Raw genomic sequence first — 23,877 nt, 5'->3', positions numbered from 1 at the left:
AAAGATGATAATTGAATTATAGCAAATTTCAGAAAGTCTTCTCTCTTTTCTTAATCAAGAACAAAACCAGACTCCTTCTCAAAATGCACTATTAAGAATTGTAACTGTTCCTAAATGTGCCAGATAGATTTTCATCCATGCAATATTAAAACTAACAAGCGCCTTTTCAATTTCTTTTAATGATGAGGTGTGCAATAAAAATGCAACAGTGCTTCGTTTAGGCAAAGGAGCTGGAGCAAAAAGTACCAAAATAAATAAATAATAAACTTACATGGGCCACTTACCAAAAATAAAAGCATTTAATTCAATCTTTTACAGGAGGCACACGCAGCATTCTGAAAGCAAAAAAATTTCTCATAACGCAAACCTCTACTTAAAAATCACTGCCAGGGGCTGGAACCAGGGCAGAGTGTTATTTCTTTTTCAATTTATTTTTTAATGTTTGGATATTAATGACATCAACTGCCATATCGTATGTATAATAAGGCAGCTTGGTATAATAAAAGAAGTTAGAAAACCTAAGGACCAGACTTGCCTCCAGTGCTTTATCGGTGTGTGACCCTGAGTAACTTATAAAATATACCAGATTGTCAGTTGCCTCACTTTAACAGGCAGACAATAAAACTTGCCCTGCTTACTTGCCAGCATTTCCTGAGGGTTAAACAAAATATGATAAGGATCTTTATAAATTATGGCATTTATGAATGCCAGGTACCAGCACTAATTTCCTCATTATCTGTTTAATAATCGTGCAAAGCAGGATGGTGGGATGCAAGTGAGTTGAGAGGTAGTGGCTGAGTTTCCAAGGCTGATTCTATTGCTGCATCGGTTGAACTTCAGGCAAAGTCACAGAATTTCTCTGGGCTGCTGCATACCCTTATATAAAATAAGCCATCACCAATCTACTCCACCCAACTTTTCACAGATTCCCAGGGGAAAAGATGGGATTATACAGAAAAAACTAAGGGAACAAACCGCTATGCATATTCACCAAGAGCCAGGCTACATGTCTTAGGAGCAAATAATTGCTGCTTCATGACCTGAAAGAGAAACCAAGTTAATGACTTATAATTTAACTGACCATCTCTTTCACCTACTTTTTAAACATATCTTGGATCAGGCCCATAAACACCATTTACAAAGTATGCCTACTTGAAATTTGCATAGAAAATATCAATCTCTTCTCTACTCGGTTTGTTACAATGACTTGAGATACTTGAATCTTCCCAAGAAATCCATGTGCTGTTTCTCCATGAGCAACATTTACTAAAAATGATCAGGCAAATTCTCCTAGGATGACTGTTGGCATCTTACACCCACTTCCTGTTTTGTTTCTGTATGGCCAGTGTACTCAGGCTGGATTATACAGTTTTCAAAGGCTGAAAAAAATCAAAAGAAGAGGAATGTTTCATGACACATGAAAAGTATGTAAAGTTCAAATTTCTGTGTCCATGAATAAAGTCTTATGGGAACCCAGCCAGGGTTATTCATTTTCATATTGTCTATGGCTGCTTTCTCCTTATAAGAGCAGAGTTGGGTATGACAGAAACCAAAGAGCCCTTGCAAATTCTAAAATATTTACTAGCTAGTCCTTTCCAGAAAAAGTGTGCCATCCCCTGCTTTAGCCAGCTTGGGGACACCCATCAGTGAACTATGACGCACACCTGGGAAATACATACCAACAATAGCAGCACCATTCAGAACACTAATAGTGAGTTTTCTGAACCTTAAGGTGGGTACTAACATCATCCTTCATTTACAGATGAAGGAAACTTGCTTAGAAAAATGAAGTTCCCCAAAGTCACAAGTCATTGAGAGTTGGCAATCAAATTAGTTCCCTGTAATTCTAAACCTGACCATCTATACAGTAAGGAAAGGTAGATTTTGTCCTTTCTCATAAGCTGAAAGATAGAAAACATTTCCTGACTGTTTCCTCTCTCCGTGTTAAATAATGAATTTTAAATATACAATCTGAGATGTGTGTGATTAAAGATCAATCTCCTTAGCCAGCTTGAGGTGTGTCTGCAGTTGTCTGAGTTCTGTTCTTTTCAAAACAAAGAAGTACATGTTGGTCAAACGTGTCACACTCTCCCGGCAGTTCAAGGTGACAGAGGTCATTTCCCACATCAGGCTACTCAATGTGCCTTTTTTAAATACAAGAGAAGGTACCTTCTGCTGAACCAGATATAATCCACAATGATCTGTTTTTGAAGGCAGGACAACCCAGACTGGCATGTACCAACATTTTTGTTAATAAGAGTAGAGGAGAAACCTGCAAGCATTCAGTCTTGAGATTTCCTGTTCCCACCACATTAGGACTCACCTGACCAAAAGGCAAAAGCGGGGACTTCTCTGGTGGCCCAGTGGCTAAGACACCATGCTCCCAGTGCAAGAAGTCCAGGTTCGATCCCTGGTCAGGGAACTAGATCCCATAACTAAGAGTTCACATACTACAACTAAAGATCCTGCATGCTGCAACTACGATCTGACATAACCAAATAAATAAATAAAAATAAATAGCTTTTAAAAAGGCAAAAGCAAGTTTAGTCAGGGTTCCGAGAGAGTGTTTCTGCAACCTGCGTGAAGAATTGCATCCAGGAGGTTTAGGGCTGACCGAGTCAACACAAAGAATGCAAACTGGTCAAGATCAGCCATTATTCACACTGGATGCATATGGATGAACCCACGTCTAAGTCCCCATCCCTGACACAGGGTTGGTGAAGTGGCCCAATGAACAGTTAAGTCAGTGTCGGGGGAGGCTACTGAATAGGAAAGGGAGTTTCTTTAGCTGTTGGATGTGGGCACATAGATCACGCAGACATTCTTGAAGGAGGTTTGGACAAGATCCGGTTTGAGAAAGTCTTAGCTGAGTCTCCTCTGCACTTCAAACTTTTAAAGATGCTGGTCAACCTCCCCCTAGCCCCTCAGGGATACATTCAACTCAACAGCACAGTATTAATCATGACTCTGAGACTCCAAAACTTTGCACCTTGGGTTTAAAGGCACCTGTGTGGTTTTTGTTTATTTCTTTTTGCACTTTTCTTTCTTTTTTAATTCACATCTTGCTGACACAAGTGGAAATTCCGATTTCTTGGCAGAAAAACCTGACGTTTCCTGCCAAGCCATTCAGATAAAAATTCTTCCATCCTCCTTCATGGCTGGGTCCAGCTCTACTAAAGCCCTCAAGAAGAGTTGGAGGAAACAGCAACCACGACACATAATCCAGGCATTTTTATTGTGCTTGACAATTTTATTAATTCTATTGGGTCTCTTTAGTCTATTCTATCATTTGTAAGGAAAGGAAAAAAATTGTCGTATGGTCCAGCTAGCAAATGTAACATCCCCTCCCTATAAAGTGAATGCATCTCACAGCTCATTCAACAGAATGTTAGAAACCACTGCAATGTCAAGCCAGAGAGAAGTGGCCTCTCCTGGGCTCTCAAGCAGCCAGCCTCACAGAGCAAGGAAGGTCATTTTTATTTGTCTACCTTCCTATGCATTATTGGCTCTGGACTTCTAGGGAGGCATGGTCCATAAAAGGAAGAAGGAAGCAATTTTTTTTAATATTTTCAAACTAATCTTCAAAGCTACACCACCAATCTGTTCAATAACACCAATATTCACAAATTTCAGATCTGCCATCCAAACACCAATTCTATGCAATACTGACCTCTTTCTATAAGAGGTAGCCATAGTCTTCCTCGCCAAGGGCTTCATAAATTACTCTGAATAAAACCAAGCAAGTGTATCTCTGTGCACTTGCCTGTCCTCTCATTCTGCTCCTTGTCTCCCCACACTAGAGAGCTCTACCAGCTCAGCCTTCACTGTCACACCCCTCCCAGGGCCAGCAAGGAGTGCTCATCCTCATCACCAGCTTGTCTTTGCCATGTAACTGCCTCTATCTTATTCAACTTTTCTCTAACAATGTCTTTGTTGGACCCAACACCACCTGCATCCAATACACCATCTCTCTTCTCTATCTATCATACCACTGAGCAAATTCTAAACTCTCCTGACCCCACTGTCTCTCTCTCTCTTTTTTTTTTTTTTTTTGGATGTAGACCATTTTTAACGTCTTTAATTTGTCATGATGTTGCTTCTGTTGTGTGTGTGTTCTGGTTTTTTGGTCATGAGGCATGTGGGATCTTAGCTCCCAGACCAGGGATCGAACCCACATCCCCTGCACTGGAAGGTGAAGTCTTAACCACTGGACTTCCAGGGAAGTCTCCTCAGTGTCTCTTTTTCTTGACCTTCTGTGGTTTGCACTTGACTCCTGAATTGTCTGTAAGGTTTCCAAGAACTGTCCTTTGGCCAATTTAATGGCTTCCTCTCTGCACTGACGCCTCAACACTATCTTCCATTCACTCTTTCAAGCAAACTTTGTGTACCTGTCTTTTTCTATTCTTTAAGTTTGAATGTGAACCTGTTTACAAAACAGAAACAGATTCACAAACATAGAAAACAAATTTATGGTTACCAAATGGGAAAGGAGAGGGGAAGGATACATTAGAAGCTTGAGATTAACAGATGTATAGTACTATAAATAAAACAAATAAAAAAGAAGAACCAGTACGGAGCATAAGAAATTATATTCAATATCTTACAATAATCTATAATGGAAAAAAATCTGAAAAAATAATTAAAACTTATTAAACATAATAAGTTTATAAACTTAATTAAATTAAAAATTAAAACTTATTGCAATATTTATATATGTTATATATATATATGCATATAACTGAATCACTTTGCTATACACCTGAAACCAACACAATATTGTAAAATCAATTATACTTCAAATAAATAAATAAATTCAAATGACTCCAAAATGTGAATATTCCAGGACTTTGTAAATTCATTTAATGGGCCTACCTAGATGAACCTGAAATGCATTGTGGGGTGAAACATCAAAGTACATGTAAAAAGGTAAGTTCTAATTGAATAGTATAAACAGAAAATAATCACTAAAGAGTCCTATACATACACTAACACTACAAAGTTTTGAAAAGTGGTGTTTTAATATGATTATATACTTCTGTGTTACAATGCATTTAAGAAATCTAAAAAAAGTTTAGATTATTCAATGAAACTACATTCTAGGAGCAGTTTTATTAGTGCAAGAGAAAGCAATAATGAAATGATGAAGGAATTAAAACTTATTCACAGACTGCAGTTCCTGAAAGATACAGTAATCAGTAGAAAATCTTTGGTTTTAGCACAACCCTACTATAGAAACCACAGAAACCACCAAAAGTTTTCATAAAATACTTGTTCATCCAATTTGAACTATCTTGCTATGTGTTCTATTTGAAGGTTTTATAAGTTAAAATAACTTGCAAAAGCATCAGGGATTTCATGGGGGGTAGGAGGACTTTTATTTAATTACTTAAAAAAATATCCCCTCAGAAATACATATTCCTAAAACTCAAATACAGAATCATTTTTCCACATAAACACTGGAAAATGAGAAAACAGAGGTCATGAAATAGCTTAATTTCAATGTCCAGGTCATGAAGATATAGAATGTATCTTATATGATGCTATACAATGCTAATAAAATGCTATACAATGTATCATGTCATTAAATCAAAACACACTGTTAGTACTTGATGGGGGTGGGTGGAGTGGAGAGGGGGGCAGGAGAGGGGGTGGGTGGTCTCCTTCCCTACTTATGCCAGGTCTAGGCCTAGGCTCATTCAAATCTAGTTACTGCTGATACCAAGTCTTGAATTTCTTTTGCATTCTGCCCAGCTGACTGCAGAAAAAAACACCTAAAAGGCTACTTTAGAAGAGAACAAGTAGAGTCCGTAAAATTACTGAGCAGCCTAACATTCTGAAAAAGTCAATCAAAAAAGGAAAACCCAGTCTTACAGAGAAACTTCAAACCACAGAAGAAAATACAAAGAACTAGGAAATAGAAACTTTGTGAATCCTAAAATTGCATGTGAAAAGAAAGAAACTGAAGCCGCTCAGTCCAACTCTGCAACCCCATGGACTGTAGCCTTCCAGGCTCCTCCGTCCATTGAACTTCCCAGGCAAGAGTACTGGAGGGGGTTGCTGTTTCCTTCTCCAGGGGATCTTCCTGACCCAGGGATCGAACTCGGGTCTCCCGCATTATAGGCAGATGCTTTGCCATCTGAGCCACCAAGGAAGTCACCATATTCAATCTTAATTTCAAAAGTGCAAAAGTAAACTTTTCAGGGATTTCTGAAAACTGAAGCAATGTTAAAAGCCCTGGTAATCCTCACTCCAATGCTTAAAGATCTTTTAGAAACACCTGTCGCTTCTCTGCTCACAAACCTTGCAGGAAATTCAAGTTTCTACACAACCAACCCCAAACTTCCTGGGCTCCCAGTGAGAGAAACCACCTTCAGGCCTCTCCTTGCCCATCCTCTGAGGCTATTCCACTCTCCACCCAATGTCTATAGGGCATTTCTCACACTTTTCTATGATAAGCTATTTACTTGTACATCTCTAGCACTAGAAGGCAAGTTCCTTGAGAGCAGAGGCTGAATCTTGTTAACTGTGGAATCTCTTCTGTCTAGCATACCACAGACACTACAGCATCATTCTAGGGAGGAATAAATAATTGAATAAATGGGGTGGGACTTGCAGGTGGTGTCTTATAGTGATGTTTCCAGGGCTGGCAATAGCAGCATCTCTCTGATTAGAATCAAGCCCCAGGGGAAAGGACACTGGGGCGTCCATGTGGGCCCTGACAACAGGATCTCAAGAAACAAGATGCCCAAAGTGAAAACACAGCTCCAAACCAGGGTGGGGTGACGAACACGGGAGTGAACAACAGAGAAGGGTCACCTACGGCAGCCTTTGGCCAGGCGTTGGTTCTGACTTTTAAGCCCCCGTTTACTGTTGCTGGGCTTCCCTGGTGGCCCAAATGGTAAAGAATCTGCCTGCAATGCAGGAGACCTGTGTTCATTCCCTGGGTTGGGAAGATCCCCTGGAGAAGGGAAAGGCAAACCACCCCAGAATTCTTGCCTGGAGAATCCCATGGGCAGAGGAGCCTGGTGGGTTACAGTTCATGGGGTCACAAAGGGTCAGACACAACTAACTTTCATTTTCACTTTTTTTTTTTAACTGTTGCTAGATTATCAATTAAGAATATTATCTTGCTATTCACCAATTTAAGAATAGTGTCCTCTAGTGGCAGATAAAACATTGAGGACACTAAAGCAATGAGAATGAAAATAAGCAAACAGACAAAAGGGCAAGAAAAGCCGGGCATGAACTGCCCTATCACAGACGTGGTTGAGAGTTTTGACGCGTTCAATATTCATTTCATATGAGTTTCTGTGGAGATAAACATTTAGTCACATAGATGAGAGAGATACAAAGTGATTCATAGTTTATTATAGAGATACCAATAAAATTGGAAAGACACCAATAAACATTTGGCCCGCCTTGAGACAATGAATCACAAGGTTAGACAGGTTTTGGAGAGTATTGATGACTATACATAAAATTGATGGGTTGAAGAATAACAAAAACAAATTGAGAGGCTTCCCTGGTGGCTCAGAGCTTAAAGCGTCTGCCTGCAATGCAGGAGACCTGGGTTCGACCCCTGGGTTGGGAATATCCCCTGGAGAAGGGAATGGCAACCCACTCCAGTATTCTTGCCTGGAGAATCCCATGGACGGAGGAGCCTGGTGGGCTACAGTCCACGGGGTCGCAAAGAGTCGGACAAGACTGAGCAACTTCACTTCACTTCAGGAATTCCCTGGCAGTTCAGTGGTAAGGACCCCGCACTTCAAACTAAGATCCTGCATGCCAAGTGGCATGACCAAGATATAAACAAAAATAATAATAAAGAAATTGAACAATGGTTTTAAAAAAAAAGGAATTTAACCTTTCTCCATACATTCAGATAAATAAAAGGCAGGAGAGAGACAGCAAGTGAAAGGTGGGGGAAATAAAGTAACTCTGCCAATTCCTTAAAAGGATAGGCCATTTTTATGTAGCACATGGAGTTGTTCTTTTTCTTTTTTTTAAATTCTCAGCCTTTCATCTTACTCTGGTAGGACTGCATTTGCCACAGGCTGATAAGTGAATATGGCAGAACTTCAAAACTCATGTCAGCCAAAGAATCTAGAGAGAGAAAAAAAAAAAATCAGACATAAAGCTGGTAAAAGGCAGCTATAAATTTTTTTAATGCCTTTTATTTAATTCTACCAGAAGATCACACAGCAGTGTGATCTTGATTTGGGACATCTCAACCTCAACTCATGCACGCACATGGCCTCCATCCAATTTCTTGCCCCAAAGATGTGGTTTTCATTAAACTAGTAAACCAAGAAAGGTTGTTTGTAAGACCAATATATTAAAAAACTCTTTCCTCTTAAGACAGTTTGAACCTTCCATTTACTAGAATGAGTCAAGAACTGATGAAGAAGAAAATAACAGGATGGAAAATGTAATGCAACACAGAGAGATGAGAACCCAGGCTGAAGCCAACAGTCATTATCCACAATTTATATCAGCATCTTGTTAACAGAACTTCATTACTCGCATCCTTACTAAAAGGGTGACTACAAGAAAAGACAAAACAGAAAAACATTCACTTCAAGTCCGTGCTGTTCTGTACTTGGCTCAAGAGAGGTAGGTGGAGAAGACAAAAGAAGGATGTGGACCCATGAAAGTTTGTTAAATGTCAGCTCTACTCGCGACACCAAGTGTGCTGAAACAGAAGTACCAGAATATATATAGAACCACCATTTGTAACCAAACATTCACAACTGCCAGTGACCAGCAGCGGTAGGAAGAATTCATAAATGGGGGCACATTCACCACAAAACAAGGTGAAGGAACACCCAAAAGTACACGACATGTGAATGAATCCTGTAAATAGAATGTAGAGCAAGAAAAGAGAAGCCAAATTTGTAAAGTACAAAAACAGCTACAACCAGTCCATGCTGATAAGTCAGATATGGAGGCTCTAAGATGCTGGTGACCATCTGTTTTGAGGGTTTGGTGCTGGTTTTACAAATACGTTTGGTTTGTGAAAATCATTGAACTGTATAATTTATGATATAATCACTTTTCTACATGCATATTTCTTTCAGGAAAATGTGGTTAAGTATCGGTTCTAAAAACAGTTCCTGAATGTTCTCTTCTTCAGGTTTGTCTCTTGCACTCCCATCCACAAGTGCTCTTACCTTTCTTAAATATGAAACCTGCAGCTGTGTATTTTATGTAGCTTAATGCAAATGTATTCAAATGTCTGCCAGATATTAAAAAACATTACTCAAGAACAGTATGGAGGTTCCTTAAAAAACTAACCATAGAGTTACCACATGACTCTGCAATCCCACTCCTGGGCATATATCCAGAGAAAACCATAATTCAAAGATGCAGGCACCCAGCGCTCACAGTGGCACCATTTACAATAGCCAAGGCGTGGAAGCAACCTAAATGTCCATCAGCAGTGGAACAGGTAGAGAGGATATAGATAGACAGACAAATGGAATACTACTCAGCCATTAAAAATGAAATAATGTCATTTGAAAAGTGGATGGACCTAGAGATTGTCATGTTAAATAAGTCAGAGGAAGACAAATATCACATGATATCACCTACATATGGAATCTAAAAAAATGATACAAATGAACTTATTTACAAAACAGAAATAGACTCACAAACAGAAAACAATCTTATGGCTACAAAAGGGGATAGCAGAGTGGGGGAAATAAATTAGGAGTCTGGGAATTAACATATACACGCTACTATATATAAAATAGGTAAACAACAAGATCCTACCGTATAGCACAGGGAATTAGACTCAGTATCTTAAAATGACCTATAATGGAAATGAATCTGAAAAAAATGTGTGTGTGTATGTGTGTGTGTGTGTGTGTGTGCGGGTGTAATTGAACCACTTTGCTGTATACTTGAAACACACTATGGTAAATTAAATTTCAATTCAAAAATTTTTAATGTTACTCTATAACAAAAAGAACTCCCAAAATGAGGAGGGGAGTGTGGAACTGACATGAAGAGGCAATTGACTGAAGAACAGATTTAAGTGTGCAATTAGAAAATGAAAACTAGTTTCTTTCATTTCATTATATAATGAAAAAAGTAAAAATTGAAATATAGTAGTGGTTTGTAGTTTTGCCTTGACATCAAATCAGGAAGTGCTCGTAAAGGCTGAGTAAAAGAGAAAACATAACCCTCAGTGTGTAACGGCAGTACATGCTGTGTACCCACATCTCTGTACATCAATGTGGGGCCTGTGACACATCTGAAATACGTATACCACCTTACCAAATCCTGCTCTTTCTGGATGCGTACCCAAAGGAGTAATTTAGGTTCCAGGCAAAGACGTAGCTACAAGGATGTTCACTGAAACATGATTTACAAGACAAGAGGCTTACCCTGGTGGCTCAGACAGTAAAGAATCTGTCTATAATGCGGGAGACCTGGGCTCGACCCTTGGGTCAGGAAAATCCCATGGAGAAGGGAATGTTTACCCACTCCAGTATTCTTGCCTGAAGAATTCCATGGACAGTGGAGACTGGTGAGCTACAGTCCATGGGGTCACAAATAGTCAGACATGGCTAAGCCACTTTCACTTTCACTTTTCAAAGCTCCACACATTGTAAAGTTCACTTCACAATGACCACAGTAAGAGATTAAAAATATCCACAAAGCAAAGAGCAAAAGAGCTGGGAGCAGAGAGGGCAGAAGTGTATAAAAGAGTATTAGCAGTGGTGGTTATTGTTGAAAAGTCAATGATGAGAGTTTTTAAATTCTCTATTTTCTAATTCTTTTCTAAAATTAAAAAAAGGTTTTATGGCTGAGTAATACTCCACTGTATGTATGTGCCACATCTCCCTTATCCATTCCACAGAAGGGGTGGCAATGAATTGGGAGACTGGGATTGACATATATACACTATTGATACTATGCATAAAATAGATAATTAATGAGCATCTACTGTATCGCTCAGGGAACTCAACCCAAGGCTCTCTGGTGACCTAAATGAGAAGGATATCTAAAAAATAGAATATATGTATACTATGGCTGATTCACTTTGCTGTACAGTAGAAAGTAACACAACATTGTAAAGCAACTATATTCCAATAAAAAATTTTTTTTAATGTTTTAAAAGAATGTTTAATTTAGAAATAAATGTGTCTTTACAGAGCTGTTTCAAGCTTAAATATTATAGTCCCAGTGCAATTTCTTAGATATAGTTCTCATGTACAGTGCTTATTGGCCCTTTAAGAAAGCCTTTGGTCTTTCTGAAATACAAGTTAATGGTAAAGAAAAGAAATGCCAGAACTCTCCCTGCAATTGCCACCATCAAGTATTTGCTTGGGCATTTCTCTTCTTTGCTAAATCCCCCTTGGGGGTGGGAAGGAGGTATTAGACATTCTGTGAGTTCATGCCCAGTTTAACCCTCACTCCCCAGACAAAATATAACCTGTGAGGATTCATTTGTTTCTCTTCCCTGCAGCAACGACTCAGTTGACTCAGCACACAGCTATTTATTAATCATACTATGTGCAATCGCACAGTTCTATAAAAGACACAATGTCTTCCATTGCCAACTCACACCATTTCCCAGCTCTGCTGACCCTGTAGCTCTGGGCATTGTATTAACAGTTCTCTCTGCCCTGCTTTTCACCTTTGCTCCTATTAAGTGTCAGACTGCATTGATTGCAAAATTTTCAAAGATGGTTCAGAAGTCTAGATGAGATGCAATTTCACGGACTTTTCTATGGTAGAAATAATTGTGCTGTGGGTGTCAGTAAGTGGCACATTTTTGTCTTCAGTAAGGGGCAGAACCTTCCTCCTAAGTGAAAACTTCAAGACATTGAAAATCCTTTCCTATGAGGAGAATTGAGAAGGAGAGAGTGAGTCCAGGTACTTAAGGAATAAAATAGGATGGTTTCCAACTCCTCTGTCACCATGTTGAAGCCCTGTGATAAACACATGTGTATAGAAAAAAAAGACTAGAAGAAATATACTAAAATGTTCATTTTTCCCATATCTGAGTCATAGTAAGGATGAATTTTGTTTCCTGTATCTATGTTTTCAATATTTTCTGCATTAAGTACTGATTTGTTATTAGAAAGCTATAATTATGTGCCACAGGGCACAAAGGGCTTCCCAGGTGGCGCAATTGGTAAAGAACCTGCGGGCCAATGCAGGAGAAATAAGAAATGCAGGTTCAATCCCTGGGTTGGGAAGATACACTGGAGGAGGCCATGGCAACCCACTCTAGTATTCTTGCCTGGAGAATCCCAGGGACAAAGGAGCCTGGAGGGCTACAGTCCATGGAGTCACAAAGAGTCAGACAAAACTGAGTGATTTAGCCCGCATAGGACACAAAAAGTGTAATGAGATAAAGAGCAGAGAAGTGAGGATCAAGGACCCTGGAATTTGGGGCTTCTCACAAACACACAAGTTTTACACAGTTTCCAAAGCTTTCTTCCAAAGGCATTCCTTCTAAGGGTATGCAGAAAACATGTGCCATTTATTATCCATGTTGACGGTGAAGACACAGGGGAGACTGAAGAAGGGACCAAAGACTGGGACATGATCTGGTTTCATTGTTTCTACCAAAAATTCTCTCTTACATTTTAATGATGCTTTTCTGGCAGGGTGGGTGGGTGAGAAGGATGTATTTTCCACCCATAAAAGTTGAACAGACTGTGTCCTCACACTGACTCTAAGAATAAAACCATGTGAATTGCTCCAAACATGGAGGGGAGTGTGTTTCTGCAGGATTCACACATCCTGCTTCAGTTCAAAGATCTCACTTCGGCCAGCTCCCCTGCCTGCCTCCCTTGCCTGTGGGAGAGGAGAGGGAGAAGGATCATGGCAGTCATCATGGCGTGTCCCCAGAGATGGAGAGTTTGGGAGGCTGGAATTTCTACCAACCAGCAGAATTAGATGGTAAAATGAAAACGTATTAAACATTTAATAGGATGAAGGGAGGAAATGGTCTCAAAATCATCACACATCCAGGTAAATGTATGAGTTGCACCCATTCTTGATGTCCCTTCCTTGGTCACAACCTTAAAGGCTCTGTATCTAAGCAGTGTGTGCAGTGGAGACGAACGGCACTGAGACATCCCAGCTCTCCCAGTCCATCCTCTGACCTGGCCTTCCCACAAGCTGCCCAGGAAGAGGGGAAGAGCCTCCAGTGGCAGACCTGAGATTTTCTCTGGAGTAGAGCCAACACAAACCATCATCTACTGTTAATGCCTTATATTTTTATTTTGCATGTTGCAGCGGGTAGATGCCCCAGAGATGCTCATGAAATGTCAGGCTCACCTGGAGAAAATGGAGCCCTTCATGAGCACCAGGCTGGGCTCAGGAGCTGCCATGGACAGACACACGGGCAAGAACTGTTTTAAAGAAATCAGTTGAAAAGTCTGAGACACACCGAGAGCTTTTCTCTCTCTTTCCTTCCATCATATCCTAAGCAACTTGAAGTTGCTTACTTCTTTTTTTTTAAATATTTTTTATTTATTTTTAAATATTTATTTATTTTGACTGTGCTGGGTCTTAGTTGCAGCTTGTGGGAACGAACCTGAGTCCTCCGCATTGGGAGCACAGTTTTACCCACTGGACCACCAGGGAAGTCCCAAAGTTACTTACTTCTAAGGCTCAAGTCCGGCTCTCATTTCTGAAAAGGGATGTCTAAAATTGCACTCGTATTGCTTAGTCTCTGCAATCAATCCGGAGTAATGAATGAATGAGCATCCTGCACGGAGCTGGGTAATGAATTTGCAGTCTGTTTGCTTTTGCAGAAAGCTGCCCATTTATTCTGATTTAGAAGCAAATAAACATTATCATAGTCTCCTACCTTCCCCCACCACCCCGTATTTTCAAGTTCTCCTTCCCTTTCCTCACCTGCATCCCCAAATGGGCCTGACAAAAGACTGGCTTCTCTCACGATCAAAAAGGATTTTCTGAGTCACTGATTCCCCAAAAGCAGAAAAACCTTCGGGAATTCTTTAGAAGCATCAATAAAAATATAGCCAATGACCCTCAGGAAGGGTTAGTGTTTCCTCCAGTGTGGAAGTTGACCCAAGGGAGGCAAGGAAGAAAAGTGATGGTTGTGAGAACCTAAGGACTAAAGAAGAATATGTTCATTTAATTTTGGTTCTTATAACTTTATATTCAGGGTCATTATATACTGGATATAGGGCTTCTCAGATGGTCCAGTGGTAAAGAATCCACCCACCAATGCAGGAGCTGCAGAAAACGTCAGTTCTATCCTTGGGTAAGGAAGATCCCCTGGAGGAGGAAATGACAACCCACTCCAGTATTCTTGCCTGGCAAATCCCATGGACAGAGGAGCCTGGTGGGCTATAGTCCATAGGAATTGCAAACAGTCAGACACAAATGAGTGATTAAGCACACACACATACTGGACATACACTTGATCAGTGCCTCATGGCTTCTATTTCTAAGACATACTGCAGGATTATAGAAATCTTGGCCCACTATGTTAATTCTGCAAAAATATCTTAATTTTGCATTTCTTCTTAAGGACAAAAAGGCAATGTAAAGTATTGCCTTATAGTATTGAACTGAAAAAATAAAATTAAATGTAGAATAGTTTCTTATATTCTATGGGATAAAAGGCTTGCAAACATGCACAAGGAATTAGTAGGACATAATATAAAATATGAGCTTTCCTGGTGGCTCAGATGGTAAAGCATCTACCTGCAATGCAGGAGATCCAGGTTCAATCCCTGGGTTGGGAAGATCTCCTGGAGAAGAAAATGGCAACGCACTCCAGTATTCTTGCCTGGAGAATCTCACGCATGGAGAAGCCTGGTAGGCTACAGTCCATGGGGTCGCAAAGAGTCGGACACGACTGAGCGACTTTACTTTACTTTCACTTTCAATATAAAATATAAATCTTCTAATTGTTCAAAAACTTCACATAACAATTTTATCAAATTTAAAATGAATTAAGGGTGTGCATCACCTGTTATTATCTGGGCAACTAGTTATCCTTTTCCACCTGACTTAGTCCATCTAAATCACATAACCTCCCCCACTCCCAATAATACACACAGAGATTTCTTTGGATGGCTCTTCTCCATGAGAAATGGAGAACTGACCCTCAAATTCTGATTTTCTGGCTCTCATTTACTCGGTACTCTGATTCAAAACGGGCTTCCCTGGTGGCTTAGTTGGTAAAGAATACACCCGTAATACAAGAAACCCCGGTTTGACTCCTGGGTTGGAAAGATGCCCTGGAGAAGGGATACGCTTCCCATTCCAGTATTCTTGTGCTTTCCTGGTGACTCAGATGATAAAGAATCTGTCTGCAACGTGGGAGACCTGGAGTCGATTCCAGGGTTGGGAAGACCCCCTGGAGGAGGGCATGGCAGCCCACTCCAGTATTCTTGCCTGGAAAATCCCACGGACAGAGGAGCCTGGTGGGCTACAGGCCATGGGGTCGCAGAGAGTTGGACACGACTGAGCAAGACCAAGCGCAGCACAGCCCTGACTCAAAACTGGGTCTAGCGATGTCAGCGTTGTACGTCACAACTTCTTTCAGCTGAATTCTCCTTCCAGCCAACCCCAGGGACTTGGCCAGCTTCACCCTCAATGCCTATTTATTCACTTCCTCCCCTTGAAACGTTAAAAGCGTCCTGTCGTTAACCAGCTGGTTAGAGCTGAGCAAATCCTCATAAATCAGCCCTTTGCTGGGGCAGATGACCTGGGAGTTCACGGTGGCTCTTTGCTGACACAGAACAACTAAAGCACAATTCGGTTCACAAAGGAACCTTTGCGTGTTCGCAGGCCTCCTCTTTCATCTGCAGGTTCAGAGTGCGTTTTTGATGAACTGTGCTCATCAGCCACCCCCCAGGGCCGCACAGAGGGTGAGAGCACAGGCCCGCAGTCCGGCTGCCAGGGTTCAAGGCCCAGCCGTCACTACCCTCGGCGCACGGGTGATCTCCCCAGTGCCGTTTCCTCATCTGCAAAGTGTGATGATGGCAGTGGGCTTGCCGTGAATGAAGGAACGCCTGTGAGAAGTGATCTCCGGATGTCAGCTCTCTGCCCAACCTCTCCCCCCAGGCTAACAGACTGTCTGCAGACACCTCGGAGGGCTGTCCTGCCTGATTCATGTGACGGAAGCCTGCACCTTATGCAAACTTTCAAGTCCATGAAGATCTAAGCAAGACCTTGAGAAACTAGCTGATCAAAACCTATTACTCAGCCATAAAATTGAGGAAAATAATGTCACTTGCAGCAACATGGATGGACCCAGAGATTATTACACTGAGTGAAGTAAGTCAGACAGAGAAAGATGAATATCATATGGCATGGCTTATATGTGCGATCTAAAAAAAATGATACAAATGAACTCATATACAAAAGAGAATTAGACCCACAGACACAGAAAACAAACTTTTGGTTACCAAGGAGGAAAGCGGGGAGAGAGATAAATTAGGTGGATGGGATTAACATATACACACTACTATATATAAAATAACCAACATGGATGTACTTTACAGCACAGGGAACTATACTCATTATTTTGTAATAACCTATAATGGAGAAGCATCTAAAAAAGAATATGGATATATATAGATAGATAAATAATTGAATCACTTTGCTGTGTTAATGCAACATTGTAAATCAGCTATACTTCAATAAAAATAAAAACACACCTCATATGTGATGTTCCATCCACCTGTGTGTCTGTAACCAAGGAAGAGATATGCATTTGTGTGTGTGTGTGTACATGTTTTTAAGTGCTGCCATGAGTCAGTGATGTTGGCAGAAAGAAGCTCTCTGGACCAGTTACTCAGAAATGCTCACTTGCCATACCTCGGTCCAGCTCTGTGAGCTGAGAAAACAACCTTCATCCTTTTGGGCCTCAGTCTCTTCATAAATGAAGTGACAGCAGCCTCCTTCATAAAACGTGTGGCCAGGGAATGAGTTAAATTCTACCAACTGATACAGAAAAGCAAATACTCCGCAAGAGTAAGTGGATTCCAATTCGCACACTAAGATGACTAATAACGTAAACAGCAATATCATAAGCTATTGAGTGTCAAGCTGTGCAAACCCTTCAGATCTCTGATTCCCTTAAATCCTCACCACAATCTTATCATTCCCATTTCCCAATGAGAAAACCAAAGCTGGGGGAGCGGGGGGAAGTTCCCCAAGGTCACACGGCAATCAAACGAAGCCTGGGTCTGTCGAATCTCAGAACACACACTCTGGACAGTACAAGCCCCAGAACCTTGCTCTTCACTGCAGCAGCTTGAATTTGTCAATGATCTCAAGTCTCAGACAGAATGGTGGAGAAGGATGGGCACACAGGCTAGCCAGCCAGATCATCAAATCAGGCATGATGACCAACAAGGAGACAGGTGCCCTGAGCAGCCTAACACGAAATCTTATTTCAACTGCATTTAACATTTACTCAAACTGCATTAGTTATACCCCCACAGAAGCTGGTGCAACCCAAAGGTGGCCTCAAAGATTCACCAAGGTACCAGAAGGGAGCTGGGCTCTAAGCAGAGGCACAAAGAAGGCCCCTTCCACTGTTGTGTATACTCCTTTGAGCCAAGGTCCTAAAAAATACTGTTTAGGTCCACAGATCACACAAAATCCCTCATGAAAACAGATCTGTCAGCTGGGTTTTCTAACAATTCTCATCCACCCCACCCAGGATCATCAGTCCTTGGGGCAAAGAATCCTGAGAATATCTTTCCTCCCCCACCCCACAAACACATGTGATTTTCTCCTCTCTCTCTTTCTGAAACTCTCTAAGTACTTGGCCCAGTTTGGCCCTCAAAAAACTCCCCAGTCAGTGGAAAGAAACAGAACAAGATAGGAATTCATGCACACAGATGTCTAAAGCAACACAAGTCCATTGGTCATGCAAATAGCAGACAACCAGCCCCACCTGAACTCCACTGGGACGAATGCTTCTTCACCTTTCATGTGTCTAAGACAACGTACTTCTCCATTCCTTGGCCACTGAGCAAAATAAAAGGTCCAAAACTCAGTTCAGCAAGGAATTCCTCCAAGGAACTACCTCCTGGGTCTTCAACTAGTTGTGCCTCCCCTTCTCCCCTGGACTCGTATTGAAGGTGGATTACAGATCACTGCATCTTCCAGTTGCCTGGAGAGGGCTGGAGAAGCAGACGAGGTCAGGGCGTCCAGGAAGAACAGAGAGGTTCTGCCGTCTACCCTCAGCACTGTAAAACCTCATCCCCCAATCACAAGGCATCAGCCAAGCTATGTGAAAGCACACACTACAGTAAGGAGATGCTCTGGTTTATTCATTCACCCCAGTTCAGTTCACCTGTGTGCTGAGCCCCCACCGGGTGCTTTTTATCTAGGGTGAAATAGATCACCAGCCCAGGCTGGATGCATGACACAAGTGCTCGGGCCTGGTGCACTGGGAAGACCCAGAGGAATCAGGTGGAGAGGGAGATGGGAGGGGGGATCGGGATGGGGAATACATGTAAATCCATGGCTGATTCATGTCAATGTATGACAAAAACCACTACAATACTGTAAACTAATTAGCCTCCAACTAATAAAAATAAATGAAAAAGTATATATATATATTTATTCTATTCCCCACTTTTCATTTCTTGAGCTCAAGTCAGAAGACCAAAGTAAGTTTGGCAAATGAATCCCCCGAAATACTTTGTCACCTGCTGTATTTGGAATACTTTTTATTGCTATACTGAATGTCATATCAACCTGCTCTAGACTGAAAAAAGCAGCACATTGATATGAAAGTTGCTTGAACTGTGAATTCTCTAGGATACTTGCAACCATCCTGGTCCAAATGAAGGCAATGTCCCGTGTTTGAAATGCAAATGACTTTTATTTAAACTGAAACCACTACTTAAAACTGCATTTTAGAGTAAAAATTCTTTTGTTTATAAAAATCATAAGGAGTCGTTCTAGGTTAACAGGACCAGATTTGACTTTGGATTTTATTCTTTAAATAAACAGAAGAGAATGGAGGGGAAAAAAAATCAGGGTTTTTTCTTTTTTTCTATTTCAGCATGTCTTTTAAATAAAAGGATGCTCTTCTATAGAACTGCAATACCATTATTATACCAAAAGCCAGTAATAATACAATAATTATATCTAGTATACATCCATATTCAAAATATGGTGCACACGGACAGCTGATGAGACAGTCTTGATCCTTCCCCCTGGACCTTCCCAAGGTGCAAAAAGTCCAAGAACACATGTAGTAGACAGCAGCGCTAGGATGGGAACTCAGTCTGATCCCAAGTCTCTGGTCCGTGATCTTCACTTCTACTTGTCTGTGGCTCTAAAATGTAGAAATTTTAACTATTAAATCTGACGGAAGGATGATCACAAATAAGCAGTTTATCAAAGGGACACAGGAACCAAAGACCAACTGTAAAGTGAACCAAATTTTAAAGCATAGATAAACAGCAGAGACAAGAAAAAATCATTTTTAATAGCACAAAAATGCCAACAATTCCATCCTCCTCAGTAGAAATTCTCCGTGCCTCCAGGCCTTGGCTTGTCCAATAAGACAATCCAAGAGTATCATAGACTGATGGATGCCTCATGCATTACTTCTTTCCCCCAATTTTTTTTTATTGTGGTCAAATATACATACAGTTTATTATCCTAACCACTTTTAACTGCATGGTTCAAGGACTTCCCTGTTGGTCCAAAGGATAAGACTCTGCGCTTTCAATGCAGGGGGCATAGGTTCAATTCCTGGTCAGGAAACTAAGATCCCACATGTGCTGACATGACCAAAAATAAATAATTTAATTTAATCAAATTTTTTAAAAATTTGAGCCAAAAATTAAATTAAAAAAAAAAAAAGAGTAAGTGATAAGTGCACAAATCAGCGGCATTAAGTACATTCACATTGTGGTATAACCATCACCAGCACCCATCTCCAGAACTGTTTCTATCTGCTTCATGCAGGACTTCTGATGTGGCTCTGCTTCAAGCAATATCACTCACAATTCCATGAACACTCATTAAACCCTGCCATGGGTGAGACTGAGTCAGATATCAGTGCCCTGAGACAGATCCCACATAGCTCTGCCTTCACGGGGCTCAAAGTCTACTAACAGAATGAGACACATAATCAGATAGTCTCTAAAACAGATTTCAGGTGCTGCCCAGTTGTGAAATGAAGTAGAGAGAGCAGATGCCCTGTCTCTGGGCCCAAGGACAAGGAGGATCCAGCTGGGTGCCAGCTGAGAGGATTCTTGCCAGTGACAGCAGGCACATGTCACAGAGGAACAGAAGCCACCCACACCACTTCCTTGCATTGAAACAGAAAATTTCAGAAAAAGACAGGATAAAAATGTGGATCGTCCAAAGCACCAAGTTTTAAACATTAGCTCATGGTTTCAGGCACGCAGCTTCCACTGGGGTTCTGGTTTGCGGTAGGCAGTCAGTTGGTGCTACCAGGGAGAGCACACTGCAACCCACCGAGACGCAGGAGCTTACTTCTACAGCCATGTGAACAGAGAGATAGAAGTTTGGGGACTGAACTCTGGGGCACCCCAACAGTAAAAGTTTGGAGAATGCAGGAGAAGCCACTAAAGGAGATGATCAACAGGAGACAGAAAGCAGAAAGCAGGTTGAGAGATGAGATCAATGTCAAGGAAAGAAGGAACACCGAGGAGTAGGGAGTGAAGAGCCAGGTCAAATGCTGCTGATGGGTCAAGATGATGACGATGAAAACTGTCCTCTGGATTTAGCAATGTGGGGTCACGGATAGACTGGACAAGCAGTTTCCACGAAGCAAGAGATCAGGGAAAAAGCTGAAGTGGGTGTAAAGGGGATGGCTGACGACAAGACATAGACAGTGAATATAAACAACTCCTTGAAGATTTGCTGCAAAGACCTGTGTGGCAATTGGTGGAGATGACTAGGGTCAAGGACTGTTGTTTGTTTCTTTTAAGAGGATCGAAGTTTATATACTGATAGGAGTGATCCAACAGAAAAACAAAACATTTGACGTGGAAGAGAGAGGGGATGGTGGTGGCCTGGAGAAGGTGGGAGGGATGGGACCCAGGGCACATTTGGAGGAATTGGCTTTATTTTTTTTTTTTAAGTTTTTATTTTATACTGGAGTATAGCTGGTTAACAATGTGGTGACAGTTTCAGGTACACAGCAGAGTGACTCAGTCATACATGTATGCATTCTCCCCCTAAACTCTCCTCCCACCGAGGCTGGAGAAACTGGCTTTAGACATCACCTGTGAGAACAGGGTCAGGGCAGTGGACAGTTAGGGCACAGATTCTGGAAGGTGAGCAGATGTGATTGCAGGAGGTGGTGGAAGCTCTCTTTGATCGGCTTCAATTAATAAAAGGAGAAAAGTATATCATCAGCTGAGGAATGAGGAAGAAGAAAGAATCGTTCATCAGAGTAATGAGCAGAAGATATGAGAGTCCTGCAGGAAGAATCGAAAAGTAAAAGAACAGGGAGGATGATGCTCCCAGGAAATGACATTTTGTCACTGAGCCCCCCCCAAAAAATGTGTGATGTGTGATTACCCTTTCTACTGTCTACTAAATAAAAATTAAGTGTAGTGAGTGGAATCAAGTTATTTCATATTTCTCAGGAATGGCCATATTAAGCTGAAAACACTATAAAAAAATGTTGAAAAGATAGGCTTAAAAAAAAAAGATAGGCTTATGTACTGAGACCCACTATTTAATATGGATCTGGTACTATTTAATTCACCTACAGATAACATAACTGATATTGCCAGGGGCTGAGCTATATCAATGATGCTTAAAAGGAAGTGAAATCTGTATCTTTTCTATATCTCAATGGCTTCCTTAACATCCAGTTCCCTTTCAAATTTTGGGATGACTATTACAAGAAGTAAGCAACAGTTTGAAACAATCTCAGCTCAGAATTATACAGTAGAATCTCAGCTCAAATGTATATAGCCATAAAAGATTTTAAAAGCATCGGGAAATCCATGACTACTCTTAAAGACTTTTGCAAACCTGGCCTGCACAGCTGTTTCCAAACTGGAAAGGTACACCAAACACTTGCCCATTATCGGGACCAAGGACTGGCAAACATTTTCTGTAAAGGAAGGAGTAAATATCTTCAGTTTGGCACATCATTTTGTTGCAAGCATATAATTCTGTAATAAAAAACTACAACATGCCCAAATAAATGGGCATGGCTGTGTTCCAAAAAATCTTTATTTACACGAACAGGTAATGGACTGAACTGAACCTTTGGATTACAGCTTGAAGAGTTCCTTAATCTAGAAAGCAGACATCCTGTAAGGATAATGTTAACAGTATCATAACTTCTCATCTACACTAAAATTATTACTACTTAACAAAAGGAAGCTCCAAATGCAGTGTGGATAATAATGCACAAGATGATTTAAAATCAAAGTCAATGTAAAACTTTCGAACACTATTTCTACTTTATGTAGATCTCTTAGGATAACTATATAAACATCTTTCACCTGTAATTTCAAAATGTAATAAAAACTTCCATGAGCCTACACTATATCCCTCTGGAATTATTATGCCCATTTGCCAGACAGATAATAGCCTGGGTTGGAATGTACTCTTGAAATACTTGCAAAATGGGAAAAGGTCCTATATATCCTACTAAACAAAATTAAGCTGGAAAACTCAGTCACAGACCCAACTTTTCAGGAACTGAGGGTTCCATGTATTGACTGAGCCAAAAAAAAAATAGGACTATCATCTTCAGATAGTGGGACTTCAAAGTGGTCCTTTTAGATGGAGTAGCTTTTTTTTTTTTCATGTTTAAGCCTATCTATAGGTTTCTCTGTAAAAATTTTTACTCTCCTGAACATCACAACCTTTACAGTGTAACTCAAGATTCCAAATCAATCTTAGATTCTAAGACTTAGAGCAGTGCTGTCCAATACAACTTTCTATAATGATGGAAAATTTCCGTATCTGCTCTGTCCAATATTGTAGCCATGTGGCTACTAAGCACTTTAAATATGACTCGTGTGACTGAGGGATGAATATTTAATTTATTTAATTTGATTTTACCTTAATTTATTTAAATTTGCTTTTTAACTTTTATTTCATATTGAAGTACAACTGATTTACAATGTTTTACTACAGCAAAGCAATTAGGTGATACATATACATATACTAATAAATCTGTTTTTTTCAGGTTCTTTTCCTTTATAGGTTATTATAGAATATTGAGTAGAGTTCCCTGTGTTATACAGTGAGCCCTCGTTGTTTATCTAGTTTATATAGTGTGAATATGCTAATCTCAAATGCCTAATCTCAAACTTGTTGGTAACCATAAGTTTGTTTTCTATGTATATGAGTCTGTTTCTGTTTTGTAAATAGGTTCATTTGTATCATATTTTTAGATTCCATATATAAGTGATATGGTATGACACTTGTCTTTCTGTGTCTAACTTACTTCACTTATAAATGCCCAAATATAGCTAATGGCTATTATAGACAGCACAGTTTTAGACAGAATAATGAAAGTAAGAGTGAAACCAAGTATTACTTTTTCCTTTTTTCTAGCACAACACTCCTTCTAACAGCCCCCTAAACCTTGCTTTTAAAAAATTAATCCCGATCAAATCATGCTTTTCCCCAAAAAAGTCAAACTATTTTCCCCAACCCAGTCCTCTAGAGCACCTTAAAGTTTCACTTCCTATCAGCCAAGGTCATTACCAATTCTCTGACTTTCAATGGAACATAAGTCCTCACAGCAGAAATGGAAAAGGTATTCTCATTCTGATCAAGAAATAATTTTTTTAAAAAAATCTTGACAGAGTCCCAAGCGTATACATCCTAATTAAATATGAGCTTCGTCATCCTTTGGGGGTTAAAGACCACCGAGTGAGGGATGCCGGTCTCTAA

General features: G+C 40.5%; 1 protein-coding gene across 2 annotated transcripts in view; it reads right to left on the bottom strand.

Moving 5' to 3' along the window:
• Positions 1–23,877, bottom strand: part of GLI3 (GLI family zinc finger 3) — a 306,557-nt gene that overhangs the window by 222,616 nt on the left and 60,064 nt on the right. Inside the window, exon 2 of one of the 2 annotated variants that reach the window (XM_065938678.1) lies at positions 21,994–22,075. The exons of the other annotated variant lie outside the window; for it this stretch is intronic. The gene's annotated coding sequence lies outside the window, so the exon portion shown is untranslated. The remainder of the gene's footprint in view (positions 1–21,993; positions 22,076–23,877) is intronic. 2 annotated transcript variants of the gene reach the window in all.

This window comes from Muntiacus reevesi, chromosome 6, assembly GCF_963930625.1.
Source record: "Muntiacus reevesi chromosome 6, mMunRee1.1, whole genome shotgun sequence".
Taxonomy (NCBI): Eukaryota; Metazoa; Chordata; class Mammalia; order Artiodactyla; family Cervidae; genus Muntiacus; species Muntiacus reevesi.
This window is presented reverse-complemented; position numbering and strand designations above follow the sequence as displayed.